Source organism: Chiloscyllium plagiosum, unplaced genomic scaffold (genome assembly GCF_037043375.1).
Source record: "Chiloscyllium plagiosum isolate Xiang-an unplaced genomic scaffold, Cpla_swu_hap1 HiC_scaffold_13, whole genome shotgun sequence".
Taxonomy (NCBI): domain Eukaryota; kingdom Metazoa; phylum Chordata; class Chondrichthyes; order Orectolobiformes; family Hemiscylliidae; genus Chiloscyllium; species Chiloscyllium plagiosum.
The window spans coordinates 11097216-11122018 of NW_028270151.1; the positions used below are offsets into that span (position 1 = coordinate 11097216).

At 40.5% G+C, this 24803-nt stretch overlaps 1 protein-coding gene and 1 long non-coding RNA gene across 3 annotated transcripts in view; one reads left to right on the top strand and one right to left on the bottom strand.

The window, feature by feature from the left end:
- Window positions 1–23690, top strand: part of LOC122556175 (uncharacterized) — a 47345-nt gene extending 23655 nt beyond the window's left edge. For both annotated transcript variants that reach the window (XR_015758992.1, XR_015758993.1), the window contains one exon: window positions 23600–23690. The gene's annotated coding sequence lies outside the window, so the exon portion shown is untranslated. The remainder of the gene's footprint in view (window positions 1–23599) is intronic.
- LOC148148238 (uncharacterized) lies at window positions 65–11031 on the bottom strand. Its single transcript, XR_015758994.1, has 3 exons — window positions 10995–11031; window positions 1589–1685; window positions 65–300 (listed from the first exon to the last, which is right to left on the bottom strand). It is a non-coding gene; the product is annotated as an uncharacterized LOC148148238 (long non-coding RNA).
- Window positions 23691–24803: the final 1113 nt, after the last annotated feature.

Below are 24803 nucleotides of genomic sequence, written 5' to 3' on the forward strand. Positions count from 1 at the left end.
ACATCTCCATCCACACACATGGCAGGTGCTTCCAGATATTGGGATTGGTCCTTGGCTTTGGGATTGCTGGTATTCCTGTCTCCAGTTCCTTTTCCATACTCCTTTTGCTGACAGGTGTTCTCGAAGAATCATGTCCCTTCCTACAGGAAGTCCTTCAAGTTGGTTTCTTCTGAATGAGGGTCTCCCAGGTGTTGACGACTACGTTGCATTTCTTGAGGAAAACCTTCAGAGAGTCTTTGAAGTGCTTCCTTTGTCCTCCTCTCGTTTGCGTTGTCACTGTCACTGTCACTGCCATTGTCACTGTAAAGCAGTTTCTATTAACAAACTTGAAGTTGAGTTCAAAAAGTTAAACTAAAATCTAAAAAATTAAACTAAATTTCACTTTTGTTTATCTACATATTGTTTACCTACTACTGTCCTACAGAGAGTCCTACTTGCATCAGATTCTAACTTTTGCAGTGCATTCTACATTGCAACCACTCTACACTGACCATTCATTTCTTGCATTCATACTAACTTTTCAATTAAAATTATTTGGAGAGGAATTTCACATTCTTTTTTATAGGGTCGGCTGTCGGGTAATGAACTCACAATACTGTTGACTCTCTTTGTCTAATAGTTTATGATTCTATCTGAAATTTAAAAAATCATTAAAATGATTTATTTTGTGATTTTCTCCTTCCTCTTTTAAGCTGTCTGCCACAATTCTTCTTTGCCAAGAGTTTACACTGCTGACCTATCCCTGACTGTCTGCTGGTGTTGTCCTGAAAGCTTTCATTTAGAACTGCATGTCCAATTTTTCCACCCTTTGATGAAGAACCTGTTCTGTGTTTATGGTTCAAATCTGATATCAAGAATAAGAATGAAAATTTTTTGTGTTAGAAATACTGGGTGAGAATCAGTGTTCTTTTTATGACAGTTCAGAAACAACATCAAAAGCTGATCTTGCATTTTGCCCAAATGCGTGACATTATTCCTTGGAATACCTGTATCCTAGTGGTATTGTCAGTACTTTGATGTGCTTAAAGTTGTCATTTATTTTACTGATAATCAACTCCAGATTCCAAGCAGACACATTGCTACTGACATCATTATAATATGAGAAGCAGCTTCCACAAAGCCACCCCCTGGAGTTTATTATAAGATATCTGAATAAGTTACAAATAAAACAGGTGGTTTAAAACTTAGTGAATGTATTAAGGAATGACATGTTTATGAAAGAACCACCTGAAAGCAATAATAATGTAAGTTAGATACTGGATGACATAAGGGACAGATCTTATGCCAAACCATAACTTGTATTGGATTTTTTTCATTGAATATTTTTAAGGCTGAATTAGATAGATTCTTGATTGACAAATGAGTTAAAGGCTGGCACAGGTGGATAGGAAAATAGAATAGAAGGCATATTCAGATCAGCTGAGACCAAGTGGCTGAACATGTTCAATTTACTAAATAGCATCATTCCCCTAACTCACATGTTAATTTGTCATTCCAGATGTCCGACAAACAGCATAATAAATCAGAAGCAATCAGGTTTAGTTTTAGTTGTTCTTATCTTTCCCAAGTTTCCTTGATGCCACATTACCTAGAGGTCAAGTACAGTCACTGCCACATCTCCCCTTGAATGTACCACTTGTCGATATTTGGACAAAGGTTGTAGTGAGATCTGGAGCTGACTGATCCTGGCAAAATACAAACAGGCGTTAGTGAGCACGTAGTTGTTTAGTAAGTGGCACAAAATCACACTGTATTTTTCAACGATTTAAATATACTTTCCTGTATTCATACCTAGAATGAGTTTGTCAGAATTTTGGTGGGAGAGAATAGGGTAGTACTGCATTTAAACTTCTGACATAATACCCAATAGATAAAGAGTTTGTTCATTTTCAGCTGACAGTCAGGTTAGTTGCTGAGTGGGTCAATTTCACATTGGAAGGAATAGCATTGTAATTGCATGGATCACTTGCATAGATCCAGTTAATAGAAGACAAAATAAAACTGTGGATAATGGCTGACTTTAAATTAGTAGAAAACTGAACAATACGGATTTTAACATTAATTGCACACAGGAAATGAAAATATGAATTTCTTGAAAAATCGAAACAACTGCAGATGTTTTAAATCAGAAACAAAAATAGAGATTGCAAGAAAAGCTCAGCAGGACTGACAGCATCTGTGAAGAGAAGTTAGAGTTAACATGTCAGGTTGAGTGATCCTTCCTCAGAATTCTTTAAGTTTGGAATAACATTGAAACTGTTGTCTAATACACGGTCGAGCAACCTGTCAGGAGAAAGACAGTGATATGAGGGAAGATAACTCAACTTTTTCTTTAGATTTAATTGGTCAGCTTTGTGCTTCTAGCATTTTCTGACCAAACATTCAAGCCATTATTGTTTACAATTTTAAGCAATTTTCAATAATGTGTCTTACAGTAGCTCTTGTGGCAGGAGTAGCATCCTTGCCCCTGGACCAGAAGCTCTGGATTAAAGTCTACTACAGAACATGGACAGTCAAGGAAGTTGCATTCATAATTTGGAAAAACATTTTCAGTATCAGTCTTTAAAACCTTCCAGGTGGGAGGAATGACAGATGAGCATATGAATTAGAAACATGCAAAATCCATTTGGTTCATTGAGCCAGCTCTGCCACTTGACAAGGTAGAGTCATAGTCATAGAGTCATACAGGACAGAAACAGACCCTTCAGTTCAACTCGTCCGTACTGACCAGACAACCCAATTTGACTTCGTCCCATTTGCCAGCATTTCGCCCATATCTTTAAACTCTTCTTATTCATGTACCCATCCAGATACCTTCAAATGTTGTAATTGTACTTGCTTCCACCACTTCCTCTGGCAGCTTGCTTCATTCACACACCACCCTCTGCATGAAAAAGTTATCTCTCAGGTCCTTTTTAAATCTCAGGTAGTCTGATTGTGTCCTCAATTTTATTTTCCTATCCACCTCCGATAGCCTTTAACTCACTTAGTTAACTTAACCTTAAGAAATGTTCTCTGACAGTGCCTTCATTACTGTCTGAGGAACAGAATTCCACAGACTAATGACCCTCTGAGGGATAAATCACTCCTCCTCATACTTGTTTTAAGTGCAAGACTCCCTTATTTTTAAGTAATGTCCCTCAATGTTAATGTCTCAAATAAGGGAACCAACCTCTTAGTATCCTGTGAATTCTTCAAAGATTCATAGGAAGATAAAAACAATTGTTTTAGTACCTCCCATAGAATATAGTCCCTAACTATTAACTCCAATCTACGTCTTGACACTGTCTGATGCTAAGCTACACCATTTGGAATTGTGCTATTGTGTTTGACTCAGATAGGAACTGTCAGTTGTATATCTGTGGCATCATAGGGACTGCTTACTTTGATCATCTTTACACTGTCCTGTTTCAATTTGTCTGTTGTTAAAACCCTCATCCATGTTGTATTACCTCTGGGTTAGGTTATAACACTGCTTTCCTGACAAATTTTATTTTCTACCTGGTGTTAAACTGAGCTCATCCAAAACTCCGAAACTTGTATCCGAGCTCACAAAACTGCCTTTATCCTTATGATTTCTGACCTACATTTTAACCCAATCGGGCCTCTTCAGTTCTAAAATTCTTAACCTTGGTTTCTGATTCCTCTAGCTCCATTAGTTCATCTCTGTCTGGCTATTTCCACCTTAACATTCTCTGCAAGTTCTGTTCTACTCCAATTCTGGTTGTTTATGCATCCCAGATTTTAATTGCTCTACCCTTGGTAGCTGTGCTTTTAGCTGCCTATACCTTACACACTAGAATTCTCTTCTTAAACTTCTGCACCTCTTTATTTCTATCTTCCTTTCAGATGCTCCTTCTACCTATCACTTGAATTAAGCTTTCACTTTCTCCTTAAGTGAGTCAAAGAGTCATAGAGATGTACAGCATGGAAACAGACACTTCGGCCCAACTCGTCCATGCTGACCAGATATCCCAACCCAATCTAGTCCCACCTGCCAGTACCCGGCCCATGTCCCTCCAAACCCTTCCTATTCATATACCATCCAGATACCTTTTAAATGTTGCAATTGTACTAACCTCCGCCACTTCCTCTAGCAGCTCATTCCATTCATGTACCATCCTCTGCATGAAAAAGTTGCCCCTTAGGTCTCTTTTATATCTTTTCCCTCTCACCCTAAACCTATGCCCTCTAGTTCTGGACTTCCCTACCCCAGGGAAAAGACTTTGTCTATTTATCCTATCCATGCCCCTCATAATTTTGTAAACCTCTATAAGATCACCCCTCTGCCTCCGACGCTCCAGGGAAAACAGCCCCAGCCTGTTCAGCCTCTCCCTATAACTCAAATCCTCCAACCCTGGCAACATCCTTGTAAATCTTTTCTGAACCCTTTCAAGTTTCACAACATATTTCCGATAGGAAGGAGACCAGAAATGCATGCAATATTTCAACAGTGACCTCCCAACTCCTGTACTCAATACCCTGACCAATAAAGGAAAGCATTCAAATGCCTTCTTCACTATTCTGGATTAGTGGTGCTGGAAGAGCACAGCAGTTCAGGCAGCATTCAAGCTCCTTGGATGCTGCCTGAACTGCTGTGCTCTTCCAGCACCACTAATCCAGAATCTGGTTTCCAGCATCTGCAGTCATTGTTTTTGCCTTCTTCACTATCCTATCTCCCTGTGACTACACTTTCAAGGAGCTATGAACCTGCACTCCAAGGTCTCTTTGTTCAGCAACACTCCCTAGGACCTTACCATTAAGTGTATAAGTCCTGCTAAGATTTGCTTTCCAAAAATGCAACACCTTGCATTTATCTAAGTAAACTCCAAGTGCCAATTCTCAGCCCATTGGCCCATCTGATCAAGATCCCCATTGTAATCTGAGGTAACCTTCTTTGCTGTCCACTATTTGGTGTCATCAGCAAACTTACTAACTATACCTCTTATGCTCACATCCAAAAGTGATTTGGTATCTCAATTGTATTCAATGATGCTCTAATCGAATGTCTTGGGATATTTTTCTATGAAAGATGTTGTTACTAATAAAAAAAATACTTGAGCACTGTGCTGTCTCACCAAAGCACAGAAATATTGTCCATGAGATTGCAAGCTCCCACATTCACATCTTGCTGTATGGGTTCTGAACATTTGAGAAATGACAGGGAATCAGTAACTGGTTTATTCGCTTTATCCTATCCTGACAGAGATATTGCACAACTTGTGCACAATATCATCTTTCCCTTGCTCCTGACAGTCATATAATCTCCAGGATGAATCTAGAAAAGAGAGAAGAACACTCGCTGAAATGCACTTTCAAATCTCTAAAGAAACAAATTCCAGGATATCCCCATGTCCAACCACCTGCATTCTATAACAAGATATCTTTGACTCATCCAGCTCCTAGTTCAAATGGCAACTGTGAACATGTTGAGCAGTTGTCAGCTCTGAAGAAATAATTACTTCCTGACATGTTTTTGTGACTTGTTTTGAGGCCTGATTGTCTTCCACTGCCTACCTAGTAAGTGACTTGCCCACTTGGAAGAATAAAATACCTTCATTATCAACAAGATCTCAATTAAAGTCTTTGCTTATTCACATTGAAAAGTCCCAGTTTTGTAGATTGGTCTTAATATTTGAAGGACGTTAAATGACATCAAATTTCCAGATCATCAATACTCTGCTCCAAGTCAGGGGTCCAAAAATGGACTTGGTATTCTTAATTATCCTGAGGAAGATATTGTATAAGGTGATTGGACTTGTTTTACATTTAATTGACTTAGCAAAACTCTTGTGACACTATTCACTGCCCTTTAATGATACATAGCAACTACTGCACAACTTTGTAATGTTGGATAGTTGTTTACAATCTCTCCTTCCAAAGTGCAGTTTTGCACAAGTTTTTGTTACTGGACAGTGGCCTTTTGCCCCGGTGTATTTAGATCTACGAACAGAGTAAAGTCTTTACTCTCACATATATCTTTGTCATCCATGAAACTATGGTCAATTCTCTTCATGCCTTCACCAATATCATTAATAGGATAACCGACTGGTCCCTTCTGGACTCCAGTTGTAAATACCCCTGCTAATATTAATAACTGTCCTTGTCCATTCAACTAATTCACTATTCACTTAAGCTCTGTCTATTATCAGGCATAATCTATGTAGCAGTCTTCTGTGCAGAATTTTACCAAAAACTCGTTGAAAATCCAGATACACTGTATATATTTTAATTTTCACTGATCTTATACCTTGGTTTAAAATGTAATTTAATGGCAGAGGGCTTTCTACAGAAGCAATGTTGCAACTCTCTAATTGCCGTTGCTTTTCTAAGATGATTATACAAACATCTCTAATACAAATTTGCTGTTTGCTTATAACTGAAGTTAAACTAATGGATTTGTAGTTTCCTGATTCAGATTTACTGCTCTTTTGAATATAGGTACCGCATGGGCCTCTCTCCTTCTCGTGGGAACATCTCAGTGAGCTGTTAAATACATGAGTCAATGATTCATACTTTGCAGCCCTATTTCTTCCCCTCCCCCCATCCCCTTAAGTTGGATGTCATTCTGAACTCTGTTGGGGTCCATTTCTACATCAATGACTATATGTTTAGTTTGCCGTCAACTTTACACGATAGAAGGATAACTCAATGTTGACTTTAATCCTGAAAAATGACACAAAATAACTATTTGAAACCTTTATGCTATAACCATGGAAATTTGTCCTGTGGACCTCTTCATTGGTCCTTTGCAATCTTAATGGCTCCCTGATTCCTAAAGTGGATGAAAAGGACCTCATTAATTTTACTATAAGTGTGCACTAAGTTCCTTTACTTTGCCTATTTTATCAAACTGATAGATTTCATAGCTACCGGATAAACTGATCTCCGTCATCTTGAGAATTATTTACTGTCTTCCTCAGAGGATAATTCGGTTTGGACATCAAAAGTTAATCATTTTCGTTTTGTTTTGCCCTGAACCACTCTTTTGCTGTTTACACATTACTTTTTTCAATTTGTTTGTAGGTTTACCTGATAGACTGGAATGCACTACTCCTGTTCTTCCTCTTGGCCCACAAGTAGCCAGAAAGGAACTGAAGAATGGACATAGAAAAGCTAGAAGGGGTCATGAAAAAGCTTTAGTGGATAGGATTAAGGAAATCCCTAAGGCACTCTACACTTATGTGAGGAACAAGAGGATAGTCAGAGGATAGGGCCGATCAGGGATGGTAGAGGGAACCTGTGCCTGGAGTTGGAGGAGGTAGGGGAGGTCCTTAATGAATACATTGCTTCAGTTTTCACTACTGAGAGGGACCTTGTCATTTGTGAGGACAGCGTGAAACAGGCTGATATGCTTAAACAGGTTGATGTTAAGAAGGAGGATGTGCTGAAAATTTTGAAAAACACCAAGATAGAAAAGTCCTCTGGGCCAGACGGGATATACCCAAGATTCAGATTACTACATGAAGCAAGGGAAGAGATCGCTGCATCTTTGGTGATGATCTTTACTCACTGTTCACTGGAGTAGTGCCTGATGATTGGAGGGTGGCAAATGTTAATTCCATTGTTCATGAAAGGGAATAGGGATAATCCTGGGAATTGCAGAACTGTCAGTCTTATGTCTGTGGTGGGCAAATTATTGGAGAAGATTCTGAGAGACAGGACTATGATTACTTGGAAAACCACAGTTTGATTATAGAGAGTCAGCATGGTTTTGTGAGGGGCAGGTCATGCTTTACAAGCTGTATTGAACTCTCTGAGGATGTGACAAAACACACCTATGAAGGCAGGGCAGTGGATGTGATTTAGCAAGACGTTTGATAAGATAAGATTGCCCCTGGTAAGCTCACTCAGAAAGTAAGGAAGCATGGGATACATGGAAATCTGGCTGTCTGGATACAGAATCGGCTGGCTCATAGAAGACATAGGGTGGTAGTAGGTGGAAAGTAGTCAGCCTGGAGCTCAGTGATCAGTGGTGTTCTGCAGGGATCTCTTCTGGGACCTCTGCTCTTTGTGATTTTTATAAATGACTTGAATGAGGAAGTGGAAGGGTGAGCTAGTAAGTTTGCCAATGTCATAAAGGTTGGCAGATTGTGGATAGTGTGGATAGCATTGGGAAATTGACAGGATGCAGAAATGGGCTGATAAATGGCAGATGGAGTTCAACCTGGAAAAATATGAAGTGATTTATTTTGGAAAGTCAAATTTGAATACAAATTACAGGGTTATAGGCAGGATTCTTGGCAGTGTGGAGGAACAGAGGGATCTTGGGGTCTAGATCCATAGATCCCTCAAAGTTGCCAGCCAAGTTGATAGGGTTGTTAAGAAGGCGTATGGTGTGTTAGCTTTCATTATCAGGGGGATTGAGTATAAGAGCCGCGAGGTTATGCTGCAGCTCTGTAGAGCCCTGGTTAGACCACACTTAGAATATTGTGTTTGGTTCTGGTCACTTCATAATAAGAAGGATGTGCAAACCTGAGAGAAGGTGCAAAGGAGATTTACCAGGATGCTGCCTGGACTAGAGGGCGTGTCTTATGAAGAAAAGTTGAGGGAGCTAGGGCTTTTCTCATTGGAGCAAGGAAGGATGACAGGTGACTTGATAGAGGTGTACAAGATGATGAGAGGCATAGATAGAATGGATAGCCAGAGACTTTTTCCCAGAGCGGAAATGACTATAACAAGGGAGCATAATTTTAAGGTGATTGGAGGAAGGTTTAGGGGAGATGTCAGAGGTAGATTCTTTACACAGAGAGTGGTGGGTGCGTGGAATGCACTGCCAGCGGTGGTAGTAGAGTCAGATACATTAGGGACATTTAAGTAGCTCTTGGGTAGCACATGAATGATAGTAAAATGAAGGGTAATAAGGTTAATTTGATCTTAGAGTAGGATAAAACATTGGCACAACATTGAGGGCCAAAGGGCCTGTACAGTGCTGTACTGTTTTATGTTCTATGTTCGAAGTAGTGCTGGGAAGAGTTACCTGTTCCATGTGGCAGTCCTTTACACCAGCTGCTGTAGCAAGGCCAAACTCAGACAATATCCCAAACTGAGTCACATTTTTGGGAGTGGGGAATCATGCATCTTCCATTCTGCCTACATTAAAACTGGCAGTGGGGGAGTTGGTTCAGATTTGTATTTGTGATTTTGTACATTTTAACTTCTTATCTAATTCAAACCCACATTCTTGAAAGTTGAAATGATTCTTTTATTTTCCACATCTGTTTTCTTGTAGCTCTTCTCTTCCCAGCACATTGAATATACTTTCCCAGCTAAGAGGAAGCAATGTGTTTTCAATAGATACTTGTCCAAGATTGCAAATTTATAGTGTAGGAATCACAGATGCAAAAGCATATTCTACTGCTGTTGCGAATGTAAGAGTTCTTAAGGTGGTCATGTTTTGAAATGTTTCCTTTAATTTAAAGAGTCATATAATGTCTTGAGTAGAAGGTGATGAGATCATATCAACTCTTTCTGGAGATAGGCTTAAGGGATTTGGTTATCATTGGTGAAAGAGGTTGAAACCTTTGAAAAGTCAAGTGCCAGTTTTCATATCTTGACAAAAAAGGGGCAGCTGACCTTTCTGGACTCAGAGACTCAGAGACAAAGGCAGAAATAGCTGTTTCTGTGAAAGGATCATTTTCTTTTTTGTTAGCCAACAAGAAGATGCCAATGAATACAGGCCCTCTGCGGAATAGACAGGACTTGTGTAGATTTAAGAATGAAGGAAAGGAATCACTGGTGGTTGTGTTGCTTTTGGAAGTTGGTTAAGGGATATGCAGAGAATGGAATGAGTGTAAAAGGGCAATGGGGGATTTGTCCTTGGATGACAAGATGAAGGAAATGTTGAAAAGTCAGGAGGAGTTTAGGACTTCATCTAAAATGATTTGTCTGCCATGAATATGATATGATATACAATATAAATCAAAGAACTGTGGATGCTGCAAATCAGAAACAAAATCAGAAATCACTAGAAAAGCTCAAAATCTGCATTTGGTCAGCTGACAGCATAACCATTTTGCTAAATATCACTCTTCTCCTGGTTGTAATGTCACCAAATTTTCTTCATTTCCCTTCCTGATTTAAGTTATCTCTGGAATGTCTTTGGTGTCCTTTATAATGAAGACAGAAGCAAAAAATGATTTAATTCATTACACCATTTTCGTATTATCTACTATTAACTCCCTAGTCTCACTCTCTGGAGGACTGACACTGACTTTATTCACCCTTTTCCTTTTTAGATACCTGTACAAACTTGCGATCTTCTGTTCTATTACTTGCTAGCTTCCCCGTGTACTGCAATTTCTTTTTTCTGATTGACCACACTTCTCACTATATTTTATTATATAATACACGTGACGATAAATAAATCGGATCAAATCATCCCCTGCTGTTCTTTATAATCTGCCTGATCATCACATCCCAATTGCAACTATATGCATTTTTCTTAAGTTTGATGCTTTCCATAATCTTTTTTACAACCACAAATAATGGTGCCCTTAGAATTTTTCTTCATAAAAGGAATATGCTTATTTTGAGCATTCTGAAATATCGCCATAAATATCTGTCACTGTTTTCATGCTGGTCTACCCCCTATCCAGGTATGTCAGTATACTTCACATAGCTCAGCTGACATACCCACATAGTTATCCTTGCATAAATTAAATTTAGACCCACTCTCCAACTTTTCAAACAGGTCAAAACATTCAATCATGTTATGGTCACTGCTTTCTGGGGCACCTTTATATGAGGTCATTAATTTATCCTGTTACATTGAACAATAGCAAGTAAACTACAACATGCTCGCTGCTTGGTTCCAAAAAATGCTGTTGTAAGAAGCCATTTCAGATGCATTCTATGAACTCTTCATCCGAGGTACCAATGCTAATTTGATTTTTCCCTTCTGTATTTCACTGATCACTGCAGTCTTTTATTCTAAGCAGCCAATATTTCTTCTTGTAAACTATCCCATACATTCTGGATGTATGTTTACTCACTGAGCTGGAAGGTTTGTTTTCAGATGTTTCATCACCATACTAGATAACATCATCAGTGAACCTCTGGTGCAGCACTGGTGTTAGTGACCCACTTTATATTTATGTGTTTAGGTTTCCTTGGGTTGGTAATGTCATTTCCTGTGGTGATGTCATTTGTTGTGGTGATGTCATTTCCTGTTCTTTTTCTCAGTGGATGGTAGGTTAGATTAGACTAGATTACTTACAGTGTGGAAACAGGCCCTTCGGCCCAACAATTCCACACCGACCCGCCGAAGCGCAACCCACCCACCCAGAGCCATTCCCCTACATTTATCCCTTCACCTAACACAACGGGCAATTTAGCATGGCCAATTCACCTAACCTGCACATTTTTGGATTGTGGGAGGAAACTGGAGCACCCACGCAGACACGGGGAGAATGTGCAAACTCCACACAGAGAATCTCCTGAGGCTGAAATTGAACCCGGGTCTCTGGCGCTGTGAGGCAGCAGTGCTAACCATTGAGCCACTGTGCCACCCACTTTTTTCTTTTTTTAATATATTTTACTTTTTTTTTCAAATGGGGTCCAAGTTGAATGTTCCAGTTAGAATGCCATGCTTCTAGGAATTCTCATGCATGTCTCTATTTGGCTTGTTCTAGGATGGATATGTTGTCCCAGTTGAAGTGGTGTCCTTCCTAGTGAGGATACTAGTGAGAGAGGGTCATGTCTTTTTGAGGCTAATTGCCTGTTTGTCCAATGTAGTGTTTGTGACAGTTCTTGCAAGGTATTTTGTAAATGACATTAGTTTTGCTTGATGTCTGTATGGGATCTTTCAAATTTATTAGCTGCTGTTTTAATGTGTTGATGGGTTTGTGGGCTACCATGATGCCAAGACATCCGAGTGGACTGGTAGTAATTTCTGAGATGTCTTTGATGTAGGGGAGAGTGGCTAGGGTTTCCGGGTGCGTTTTGTCTGCTTGTTTGGTTTTATTGCTGAGAAATCAGTGAACTGTGTTCCATTCTTCTTGAATACGCTGTATAGATGATTTTCCTCTGCTCTTCGTAATTCCTCTGTGCTGCAGTGTGTGGTGGCTTGTTGAAATAATTTTCGAATGCAGCTTCGTTTGTGGGTGTTGTGATGATTGTGTTTGTAGTTCAGTATTTGGACCATATGTGTTCTTTTCCTGTAGATGCTGGTTTGAAGTTCTCCATTGGCTGTTCGTTTTATTGCAACATCTAAAAATGGCAGTTTGTTGTTGCTTTCCTCCTCTTTTGTGAATTTTACACCAATAAGGATATTATTGATGGTCTTGAAGGTTTCTTCTAATTTGTTTCATTTAGTGATGACAAAGGTGTCATCCACATAGTGGACCCAAAGTTTGGGTTGGATGGTTGACAAAGCTGTTTGTTTGAGTCTCTGCATTACTGCCTCTGCTAAGAACCCTGATATTGGAAGATCCTATGTGTGTTCTGTTGGTTTGTCTGCAGGTTTTGTTGTTGAAAGTGAAGTCGGTGATAAGGCATAGGTCCAGTAGCTTGACGATACTGTTCTTGCTGATGAAGTTGGTGGTGTTTGGTGTATGTGTCTTTGGTTCTTCTAATAGTCTAGTCAGTGTTTCCTTGGCCAGGTTGATGTTGATGGATGTGAACAGGGTTGTTACATCAAAAGAGACCATTATTTCATCCTCTTCTATTTTGGTGTCTTTGATGGCATTCAGGAATTCTTGGGTGAAGTGCTGTGAATCTTCTACTAAGTGTTTTCATCTTTGGTGTAGCTCCTTAGCTAATCTGTACATTGTTGTTCCAGGTAGCAAGACTATGGGTCTGAAGGGGCTCTTGGTTTGTGAACTTTGTGTAAACTGTAGAAGCGTGGTGTGTTGGATCCGTCTGGTTTCATTTTTTTGGAAGTCTGTCTGATTTAATTCCCTGACCTTTTATTCTGACATTGTTAGGAGTCCTGGAGAGCATGCCTTCTAGTTACTTCTTTCTCCTGCTATTTCTCAACTCCATCCATAATGATTTATGTCCTGATCTCCTGAAACAAGTTTATCTTTAACTATTCCGTCAGAACCACCCTTAAGTAAGAGTGCCACACCGCCACCTTCATGTAGATTTCTTTTCTTCTCGAAAATCCTATTCTTCTTAATGTTGAGGGCCCAACCTTTGTCATGATATAACAATGTCTCCATAATGGCAATAAAATTACATTTATTTACTGTTTGATATCAATTTGTTTATTTTCAGATGAGAGCTATGTATACTCACACACACAGCCATTAGGTCTGTCTTTTTGTTATTCTTGCCATATCCAATCTTGAATGTTGGTACATTCTTGAATTTATTCTCTCTGCCATTGCTTGGCATTCCTTAAACATAATTTCCTATATTACTACTTTTATCTTCTGTCTTGACTGTCACCCATGATTTGCTATATCTATTCAAGCCTACTTTTATTATTCCTAATGGTCTTATGTTGCCTATATATGAGCACATTGTGGACTGGCATCTTGAACCAATGCTGAGGTTGTTACATTTGTTGTCCAGTGACCACCCTCTTCCTGAAAGTATTGGCTGAAAGATTGATGCACAGAATGACTGCTACCAGCATAGTGTGCATACACCAGCATGTTGTGCTGATCTTGGTAATGTTTCCAGTTGCATGATATCTCCCCATTTCCATTTGATGTTCAAAAGGAAATGTTAGGTCGAGTAAACTTACTGGCAGCATTGTTTCAACTCAGTTTTGCATGCTGACCTACTTCAAAATGTATCTACTCTCGATGTTACTAACAAATGTTCTGAATGTCTGTGCTAATGCTTTTATTAAGATGGAATATGGTGCAAGCTGGAAGTGAACACAAGTAGCATGGATGGCATTTTGGCAGCATATCAGCACTGTTAGTGTCAAAACTACAGGCACTATATATTCATATAGGTGTGTGGAACAGAGATAGCCATTTTACCCAAAAGGCTTAAACTGGTGTCTATGCCCCGATATGAACCTCCTTTTTTGTTCATCTGGTTCCATCCAGCTATCTTTCCATTTCATCTTTGCGTATTCAGTTCCGTCTCTACCAACTGTACCTACGTTACTTGTCTCAGCTACTTCTCATGGTAGGCAGTTCCTCTTGGAAATTATTCTCTGGGTAAATAAGTTACTCCTTTTTTTTTGGATTTACTGATGAGTGCATTATATTGTGGCCCTCGTTTTTGTCTCCCCCTCAGGCAAAATTATCTTCTCTGCACACAACCTATTATTCATGCTCATAAAGACTGCTTTCTGGTCACACATCAATTATCTCTTTCCTAAGGAAACAACCCTGATTGTTCCATCCTTCATTACTTATGGCAACATGCTTATAAATCTTTTTTAGTGTTTTCTCTGGTGCCTATACATCCTTTTCATAGTATGAGGATCAAAAACATTCACAGTATGCAAAGTGTGATCAAACCATTTTGTGAAGATAGGGTAACCTCAATTATCCGAACGACATGGGCGGGGAGTATTTTGTTTGGATAAATTAATGTTCAGATAATCGAATGTTTGGATAACACAGTTTACCCAAGCATCGGGACCTTGAGATCTTGTTCGGATAATCCGAAATTCGGATAATTGATGTTCGGAAATCGTGGTTGTATTGTAAAGAGTCAGAGGCTAAGAATCCTGCAGAGAGTGCCTTGCCTCCTGACTTCCCAAAGGCTGTCCACCATTTACATGGCACAAGACAGGAGTGTGATGGAATGCTCCCCACTTGCCTGGATGAGTGCAGTTCCAAAAGCTCTCAAGACACTTGGCACAATCCAGGACAAAGCAACCCACTTTATCGGCACCACATCCACAAACATCCGCTCCCTCCTCTATTGGCACTTAGCAACAGCGGTCTGTACTATCTGCAATGAAACTTATACAGCTCCTTTCACACCCACGACCACTTGCATCTGGAAGGACAAGGGCATAAGATACAATGGCAACACCACCACCTGCAGGATCCCCTCCTAGTCACTCACCACCCTGACTTGGAAATATGTTGCAGTTCCTTCATTGTTGCTCTGTCAAAATCCTGCAAATCCCTCCCCAAGTATATTGTGTGTCAACCTACAGCACAGACAGCAGTTCAAGAAGATAGCTCACCCCCACCTTCTCAGGGGCAATTAGGGACGGGCAATAAATGCTGATGCAGCCAGTGACACGCCCCAAAGTGAATAAAAGCAAATACAAGTAAATTCTAATTGATTGTTCACCTTTTTCATATCTATGAAGGAAAATGTCTGATTTAATTTTGATGATGGGGTTTACTTGTTTGCCCAAATTTGGCTATCTACATGGAAACTACGAGCTCATAAACAGACTGATGCTAATAGCAAGACCACAAGACCATAAGACATAGGAGTGGAAGTAAGGCTATTCGGCCCATCGAGTCCACTCCGCCATTCAATCATGGCTGATGGGCATTTCATCTTCACTTACCCGCATTCTTCCCGTAGCCCTTAATTCCTTGTGACATCAAGAATTTATCAATCTCTGCCTTGAAGACATTTAGCGTCCCGGCCTCCACTGCACTCTGCGGCAATGAATTCCACAGGCCCACCACTCTCTGGCTGAAGAAATGTCTCCGCATTTCTGAATTTACCCCCTCTAATTCTAAGGCTGTGTCCATGGGTCCTAGTCTCCTCGCTTAACGGAAACAATTTCCTAGTGTCCACCCTTTCCAAGCCATGTATTATCTTGTAAGTTTCTATTAGATCTCCCCTTAATCTTCTAAACTCCAATGAATACAATCCCAGGATCCTCAGCTGTTTCTCGTATGTTAGACTTACACCTCGTATGTTAGATGTATGTTAGACTTGATCTGATAAGTTGTATCTCGTGTGTTTAGCTCCATGTCTTGTGACCATCGGCTGAGCTGAGTAGCATTGCATAGTTTTGAGGGAACCTTAAAGTGAAATTGACTGAAATGGAACTACAACAGCAGCATGAAAGAGAACCTTACCAGCTGATTTTTCATTAAGTCTAATTATCTTTGCTCTGAGTTTCAACGGACAATAGTTTCCACATATGAACCAGCGTCTGTGTGAAAACATTGCCTCTCAGGTCCTTTTAGTTTTGAACTCCCCTAACCTAGGGAAAGACATTGGTGATTTATCTTATCTATGCCCCCTCATGATTTTAAAAACCAAGGTCACTCCTCAACCTTCTGAGCTGCAGGGTAAAAGGTCCAAGCCTATCCAGCCTATTTAATAACTCAAACCTTCCATTCCCAGCAACATCCTTTTCTGAACCCTCTCCAATTTAATAATATCCTTCCCATAGCAGGGTGACCAGGACTTTACACAGTACGCCAGAAGAGGCCTCACCAACATCCATTACAAAGTCTTTATGATGTCTCAACCCCTGTACTCAAGGTCTGAATAATGAAGGGAAGTGTGCAAAATGTCTTTCTAACAACTTTTTCTATTTGTGATGCCACTTTGAAAGAGCTATGCACCTGAACTCTTGAACTCTCTGCTCAAAAACACTCCCCAGGCCCTACCACTAATTTTATAATTCCAGCCCTGGTTTGTCTTGCATTTATCTAAATTAAAATCCATCTGTCACTCTTTGGCCCATTGGCCCAGCTGATCAAGATCCTTAGATAACTGCACTGTCCACTAAACCACCAAATTTTGGTGTTATCCACAAACCTACTCACTTCCTATATTCTCCTCCAAATTTTTTATATAAATAACAAATAACAGTGGACCCAGCACTGAACCCTATGGTACACCATTGGTCACAGATCTCCAGTTCGAAAACAACTCTCTGCCACCATTCTCTGTCTCCTACCACCAAGGCAGTTTTGTATCCAGTTGGCTAGCTCTCTCTGGATCCCATGTGATCTAGAGTTGAAAGTGTGGTGCTGGAAAAGCACAACAGGTCAGGCAGCATCAGAAGAGTAGGAGAATCTACGTTTCAGGCAAAAGCCCTTCATCAGGAACCCAAAATGTCAGCTTTTGCCCGAAACATTGATCCTCCTGCTCCTTGGATGCTGCCTGACCTGCTGTGCTTTTCCAGCACCACACTCTTGACTCTTATCTCTAGCATCTGCAGTCCTCACTTTTTCCATGTGATCTAACTGTACGAACCAGTCTACCCTGTCGAACCTTGTCAGAGTTTCTTGAATCATAGGGGATGGCGCGTTTTGAGGAGAAGGCAGGAGAATGAGCTTGAAAAATGTATCAGCCATGACTGAATGGATTAGCAGACTCAATGGCACAAACAGCCTAACTATGCTCCTGTTTTTAATGGGCAATGGTCTTAATCTGTGAAGGAACTGTAAGTGATTAAACTTTCATCCACTTGTATTTGGATGTCATATGCTTTGTGCATGGAAAAATAATCCACAGTTCCTTGTACAGTGCTGCAAGAATCTCGCAGCCTTGAGCGAACATGGGAACTTTGTGTTGAGGAGGCATTGTGTGGCCCTCAATTGCCCAGCATTAAATACAAGCCAGATCTCAGACCTGTGGCTGTTTCCCATCTGTTTGATGCTGCTGTTCATCCTGGACTTTGTTCCTTATCAGCTTTGTGCAGCAGGCACAGAGATGACAACAGGTCACATACTTGGATCCATAGCAGAAAATGACATTTAACCACCAAGGCTGAAGCGTTGGATCACAGAGACCTCTAATGAGGAGGGAAATGGGATATCACCAAATGGATCCTTTACATCGTTGAGCCAATGAAATTTTCCCACCTGAAACATCAACTCCTCTGATGCTGCTTGACCTGCTGTGCTTTGTCCAGCTCCACACTTTATCGATCTGATTCATAAGTCTGATAAGTCTGACCTCTTTCCACCTATCACATTTCCGACGCCCTTCCCCCAAGTCCCTCCTCCCTACCTCTTATCTTAGCCTGCTGGACAAACTTTCCTCATTCCTGAAGAAGGGCTTATGCCCGAAACGTTGATTCTCCTGTTCCCTGGATGCTGCCTGACCTGCTGCGCTTTTCCAGCAACACATTTCCAGCTCATAAGTCTGATACTCAAGCCATGTGGCACATACGCAGTAGGAAATTGTAAGTATGTGAGGAAGAATGAGACCTTTCCCCTCATTCCCACACCCCACCTTACCCAAGGAACACAGAATTGCAAATGAAATAATGGGTGTGAAAATTTTCATAACCAAAGGTGTGAGGTAAACAGGTCTAGAACCTTGTGCAGTTGATGAAACTTTGGGATGTGTTTGTGAATTGTGGAATGCAGGTTAGACCAACAGGGCTTACACCCCCGTTACAAGTGGAACATTAATCCTGACTGATCTCTGTGAGTTCTCTGACTAACTCACCACTAATCCTCAGGCTGTTCGCACAGGACTTGTGGGACTGACCATGGCCCACTCTCTGGACTGTAATGATACAGAACCCCTGACTCTGAGCATTCCAAATGGCTGACTGACCGTGTCCAAGCCCCTGAAATGAGATTAGATGTTGCCCTTGACTTAGTGTATTGGTATTCCCTGACAGATGACTGTCCCCCTTGATTTGACAAAGGACTACTCCCACAGACTTTGAACATAGCCATTTAGTTGAGGCGCATGCAGTGCTGGTACATGGTGTAAATGTCACATTGACATAGCATGGTATTGTGTAGCAACATGTCTACTCCCTTCACTGATCATTGCTGGCAAACAGGACAAGCTGCCTGGCTTTGTACTGTGTCGAACGCAAGGCAAGACAAAAGTACTGTTAGCATGATAGCTCTATATGAGGTACCAATAGGCAGAGCAAGGCAGAGATACTGTGAGTCTCTAAGAAGGCACAAAAGGATTGAGTGCTAAGAAAGCAAGCTACGATCCTGATCCAGTTCCTGCTCCTCAGATGCTGCCTGACCTGCTGTGCTTTTCCAGTACTACACACTTGACTCATGATTTGGGTGCCTATCCTTGTATGCAAATTGACCTGGCAGTGGTGAAATGCTGAATAGTATTATAATTGAGTTAGAAATATGCCCTGCTGATGTGTTACTTTGCTGATGCCAACCTGCATGGACAGAGGGTGTGGGCGATTGTTGCTCTGAGGTGTTGAAAATGCTGGACAAGATGGAGGTGTGGAGAAGATGCAGCAGAGGGCCAGATATTCAATCATGATTTCGATGTTGGGAATTGTCACTATCTAGTTTCTTTCCACTACCCAGGAAAATAGCAACCAGTATATAAGTCAGATGAGATTAAGTAACAAAAATAGAAATTGCTGGTGAAGCTCAGCAGGTCTGGCAGCATCTGTGGGAAAAAGTCAAGAGTTAATATTTTGAGTCATTGCAAGATGAGGAGTCACGGACCTACTGAGTTTCACCACAAATTTCTGTTTTATTTCAGATCTCCAGCATCTGCAGTTCTTTATTTTATTTGAGATTAGGTGACATTGAGATATTATTGCATCCAAATATGCTCCTTACCATTGACAAAAGATATACGTATTGAGTCATTGAAACATTATGTGGAAAATTAGACATTTTCTTCTGGACATCGAAAATTTGCCATCTTGCTGTATTTTCCCAACGATCTTGCATTATCTGTGATTTCCAAGGGTTTGGGAAGACTGCCCAGTGTTTCTGTTTAACATTGTAGGGAGGGAGATACTGTTGTATGAGTCTTTGCAGGCCATTGTAGTACATCCTGTAAGTAATAGATACTGAAGTTTCTGTGTGTTGGTGGGGTAGAGGGCTGCGTGCTGAGTGAGGAGTCTGCTGGAGCCTGGTGGATAATGACTGTAAAGATATTTGCACTGATTAAGTAAAATGTTCCATCGTGGTGAGTTTTCAGGTTTTTAAAAATTACTCTTATTACTGCTATCTTCAGTGTTTTATCACATTTGATTTGATTTGATTTATTATTGTCACATGTATCGCGATATAGTGAAAAAAAATGTTGTTTTGCGTGCTATAAAGACAATTCTTGAAACTTGAAAGAGTTCAGAAAAGATTTACAAAGATGTTGCCAGGGTTGGATGCTTTGAACTGTAGGGATTGGCTGAATAGGCTAGGGCTGTATTCCCTGGAGCGTCGGAGTCTGATGGGGTGAGCTTATCGAGGTTTATAAAATCATGAGGGGCATGGATAGGGTAAATAGACAAAGTCTTTTCCCCAGGGTGTGGGAGTCCAAAGCGAGAGGGCATAGGTTTAAAGTGAGAAGGGAAAGTTTTAAAAGGGACCTAAGTGGCAACTTTATCATGCAAGGGTGGTGCGTGCATGGAATGAGCTGCCAGAAGAAGTGGTGAAGGCTGGTACAATCACAACATTTAAAAGTCATCTGCGTAGGTATTTGAACAGGAAGGGTTTAGAGGGGTATGGGCCAAATGCTGGCAAATGGGACTAGATTTATTTGGGATGTCTAGTCAGCATGGATAAGTTGGACTGAAGGGTCTGATTCTGTGCTGTACAGCTCTATGACTCTAAATTATACCTTACATAAGTACGTCAAGGTAATAGAACAGAATGCAAAATATAGTGTTACAGCTGCAAAGAAGGCGTGGAGAATGATCAACTTCAATATATTAGAGGTCCATTCGAAAGTCTGGTAACAATGGAGAAGAAGCCATTCTTGAATCTGTTGCCGTGAGTTTTCAAACATTTGTATCTTCTGCCCGATGGAAGAGAGTATAACCAGGGTGAGAGCGTTCTCTTATTATGTTAGTTGAGTTCCCAAGCAGGAAGTGTAGATGGATTCAATGGATGGAAGGCTAGTTTGTGTGATAGACTGGGCTGCTTTCACAACTTTGACTCATCCTTGACTTTGACCTTATTTTTGGTTTGATGATTTTTGGCATTAGCAGATCAATTAGTTATTGCAGAGTACTCAGCCCATGTCCAGCACTGGTAGCATTGGTTTTGATATGGCTGGTCCAAATATGTGTTTGATGAATGACAACGCCTAGGTACTGTTGTAAGTGCTCAGTGACTGTAATACTGTTGATTGTTAAGATGAGATGGCTGTCTTTGTATTGTTTGAGATAGTTATGACATGGCACTTGGATGACGTAAATGTTACCTGTCACTTGGCAGATGAAGTCTGGATGTTATCCAGATTTTTTTGCAGGATCAGGTCTACTAATTAGAGAAGCTGTGAATGGAGTTGAACATCATACTTGTGACTTTATGTTGGAAAGGAGATCACAGATGAAGGATTCATAAAGAGATATTTGGATGGAAGATAATAGCCCAAGCGATTGTTGCATGTTTCCTTGCAGCTATGATTACTGGTCTCCAACAATCATAATAAGCATCAATTTTGTCAGGTGCAACTCAGTCATTGCAAGATTCTGGCTTAATTTCATTGAATTAATTTGCTCCAATTTATTGGTGCTATATTCAGATTAATGCTGCTCTGACAAAAATATGTTACATCTCATCTTTGCCCTGGCATTCATCTCTTGCATTTATTTTTGGATTATGGGTGTTATGAAGTCCTGAGTTTATTTACTGGGATTCTGTGAAGACATTACAAGTGCGGTGGACAATGGGGACCCAATAGATGTGTGTGAACTTGGATTTCCAAAAGGCATTCGATAAGGTGCTACACAAAAGGCTACTGCATACAATAAACTTGCACAGCGTTAAGAGTGATGTATTAGCATGGATAGAAAATTGGTTAACTAAGATGAAGCAACGAATGCCGATAAATAAGTGCTTTTCTGGTTGGCAATCAGTGACTGGTGGTGTTGGGATCGCAATTGTTTACAATTTGTGTAGATGATTTGGAGTTGGGACCATATATAGTGTATCAAAGTTTGAGGATGTCACTAAGATAAGTGGTACAGCAAATTGTGCAGAGGACTCTGAAAGTTTGCTGAGGGATACAGATAGTTTAAGTGAGTGGGCAAAGGTCTGGCAGACAGAGTACAATGTTGATAAATGTGAAATCATCCATTTTGATAGGAATAGCAGTAAAAAGGACTATTACTTGAATGGTAAAAAATGCCACCCTGCTACTACGCAGAGGCACCTGGATGTCCTTGTGCATGAATCACAGAAGGTTGTTCTGCAGGTACAACAGGTACTTAAGAAGGCATTTGTGCTTAAAAGCAGGGAGGTTATTTTGCAGCTGTGTAGGATGCTGGTGAGGCCACACCTCGAGTACAGTGTATTGCTTTGATCTCCTTACTTAAGAAAGATGTACTGGCACTGAAGGGGGTGTAGAGGAGGTTCACAGGTTGATTCCTAGTTGAGGGGGTTGGCTTATGAGGAGAGACTCAGACTGGGATTATATTCATTGGAATTTAGAAGAGTGAGGGGTGACCTTATTGAAACATATAAAATTATGAAGGGGATAGATATGACCATGAAATAGGGAGGATGTTTCCACTGGTGGGTGAAACTAGGACAAGAGGGCATAGCCTCAAAGTTAAGTGGAGCAGATTTAGGACTGAATTGAGGTGGAACATCTTCACTCAAAGGGTTGTGTATCTGTGGAATTCCTTGCCAAGTGAAACAGTTGAGGCTTCCTCATTGAATGTTTTTAAAGCTAAAATAGATAATTTTTTAAACAGTAAAGGAATTATGGGTGATGGTGAGAGGGGGGTAAGTGGAGTTGAGGCCACCAAGAGATCAGCCATGATCTTATTGGATGGTGGACCAGGCCCGAAGGGCTGGATGGCCTACTCCTGCTCCTAGTTCTTGTGTTGAGAGTCAAGCAGTTCTGCTGGGATCTGAATTGATTTCCAGATTTTATTGAGGAGGTGTAGCTTGATAGGACATTTTAAGACCCCTTAATCAATTTTGATTTAAAAATGCTTTATAGAGTTATTATTATCTGGGTTAGATTTACCCTTTATTAATGGATTGAGTGTACAAAAACACAGTTGATGAGCAGATGGAGATGGTGACATTTTAATCAATCAAAAATCTGAAACTGAAAACCTAGCCTAATGGTGAACTGCCAATTATCAAAAAAAAGTATTTATTTCACTAATGTCCTTTTGGCAGAAAAATATGCCATCCTTACTTGGTCTAATCAATATGTAATTCCAGACCCACAGCAATGTGATTGAGTCTTAACTACTCACTGGGTATTTAACAAAGGACAATAAATGCTGGTTCAGCCAGTGACACCCACATTTTCTAATTCATTTGTGGGATGTGGGCATCACTGGGTAGGCCATTATTTATTGCCTGTTCCTAATGGCCCAGAGAGCAGTTAATAGTCAGCCACATTGTTGTGGGTTTGAAGTCACATGGTGGCTAGACTGGGTAAGAATTTCTCTCTAAAGTTTTTCTCCCTAAAGGACGTTAGTGAACCAGATGGGTTTCCTGACAATAGATAATGGATTCATGGTCATTAGTAGACTGTTAATTCCAGTTTTTTGAAATTAAATTTAAACTCAGCTATCTGCCAGAGTGGGATTCAAATCTGGGTCCCCAGAACATTACCTGGATCTCTGGATTAACAGTTCAGTGATAATAGCCATCGCTTCCCCTTAATCTCATGAATGAATGAAGAAAAAAATGGCTCCACTACAACAGCTTGGTTGTGGCAATCAACAAATTGAAGAAAATGTTTTAATTATATTTTACAGTTGCAAAATAGCGATGACAACATTTTTATGTGTACCACTTCTGTGCTCACCAACTTGCATTTCATTCCATTAAAGTGACCAGGTGAAATGATGGGTGGAGAAGCAGAAAATTACGGCAATCAAGTGTGAGTGAGCTACATGCAAGTGGACTGAAAGCAAAAGTTATAGAATTACAGTGAAAGAATAAAGCAATTGTAAGTCATACAAATAATCAAAAAAATCTTGAACATTCAAATTACTGTGTCTTGTTGAACAATGCATCAAAACAACACTGTGAAGCCAAAACGGCAGCAGATCCAAAGCTGTTTCAGTTCCAGTGATTCTGAGATCTGATTTCTTTTGGATGAAAGGTTTCTTCCCAGCGGTAGGGCAAGAAATATTGTCAGATTGCATTCCCAATTTCCTATGAAGGTCATAGGTGGAAATTGTGACCTATGACACATGCTGATAATTTAGTGGTCTCCTGGCAATACTAGACCAACTTGAGGAAAACTGAAAACAAAAGCTCCAAATTAAACCTGCAGGAAGCAGAATAATGTGAGTGGGGAGTGGAAAATAAAATAAAAGTAAATCCAACTGTGTGCACTGGAAGTAGTGAAATACTCTGAATAGTCAATATTTTAAAGTGTATATGATCTGAACAAAATAATTTTATTTTTATTCACTCATGAGACATGGACATTGCATTTATTACCTGTATCGAGTTGCCCTTGAAAAAGTGGTGGTGAGCTGTCCTCTTGAACCGATCCACAATGCCTTTAGGGAGGGAATTCCAGGATTTTGACCCAGCGACAGTTTAAGGAATGGCAATATATTTCCAACTCAGGATGGTAAGTGGCTTGGAGGGGAACTTGCAGGCGGTGGCACTCCCAGGTATCTGATGCCCTTGTCCTTCATGATGGAAGTGTCATAGGTTTGGAAGATGCTCTCTCAGCTATTTGTTGAATTTCTGCAATGCGTCTTGTATCTAATACACAATGCTACTACTGAGCATCGATGGTGGAGGGAGTAGGTGCCTGTGTCTGCAGTGCCAATCAACCGGACTGCTTTGACCTGGAAGCAGTCAAGCTTCTTAAGTGTCGTTGGAGCTGCATTCATCCAGGCAAATGAGAAGTATTCCATCACACTCCTGACTTGTGCCTTGTAGATGGTGGAAGTGAGAACTGCAGATGCTGGAGATCAGAGTCGAAGAGTGTGGTGCTGGAAAAGCACAGCCGGTCAGGCAGCATCTGAGGAGTAGGAGAGTTGACGTTTCAGGCTTAAGCTCTTCATCAGGAAG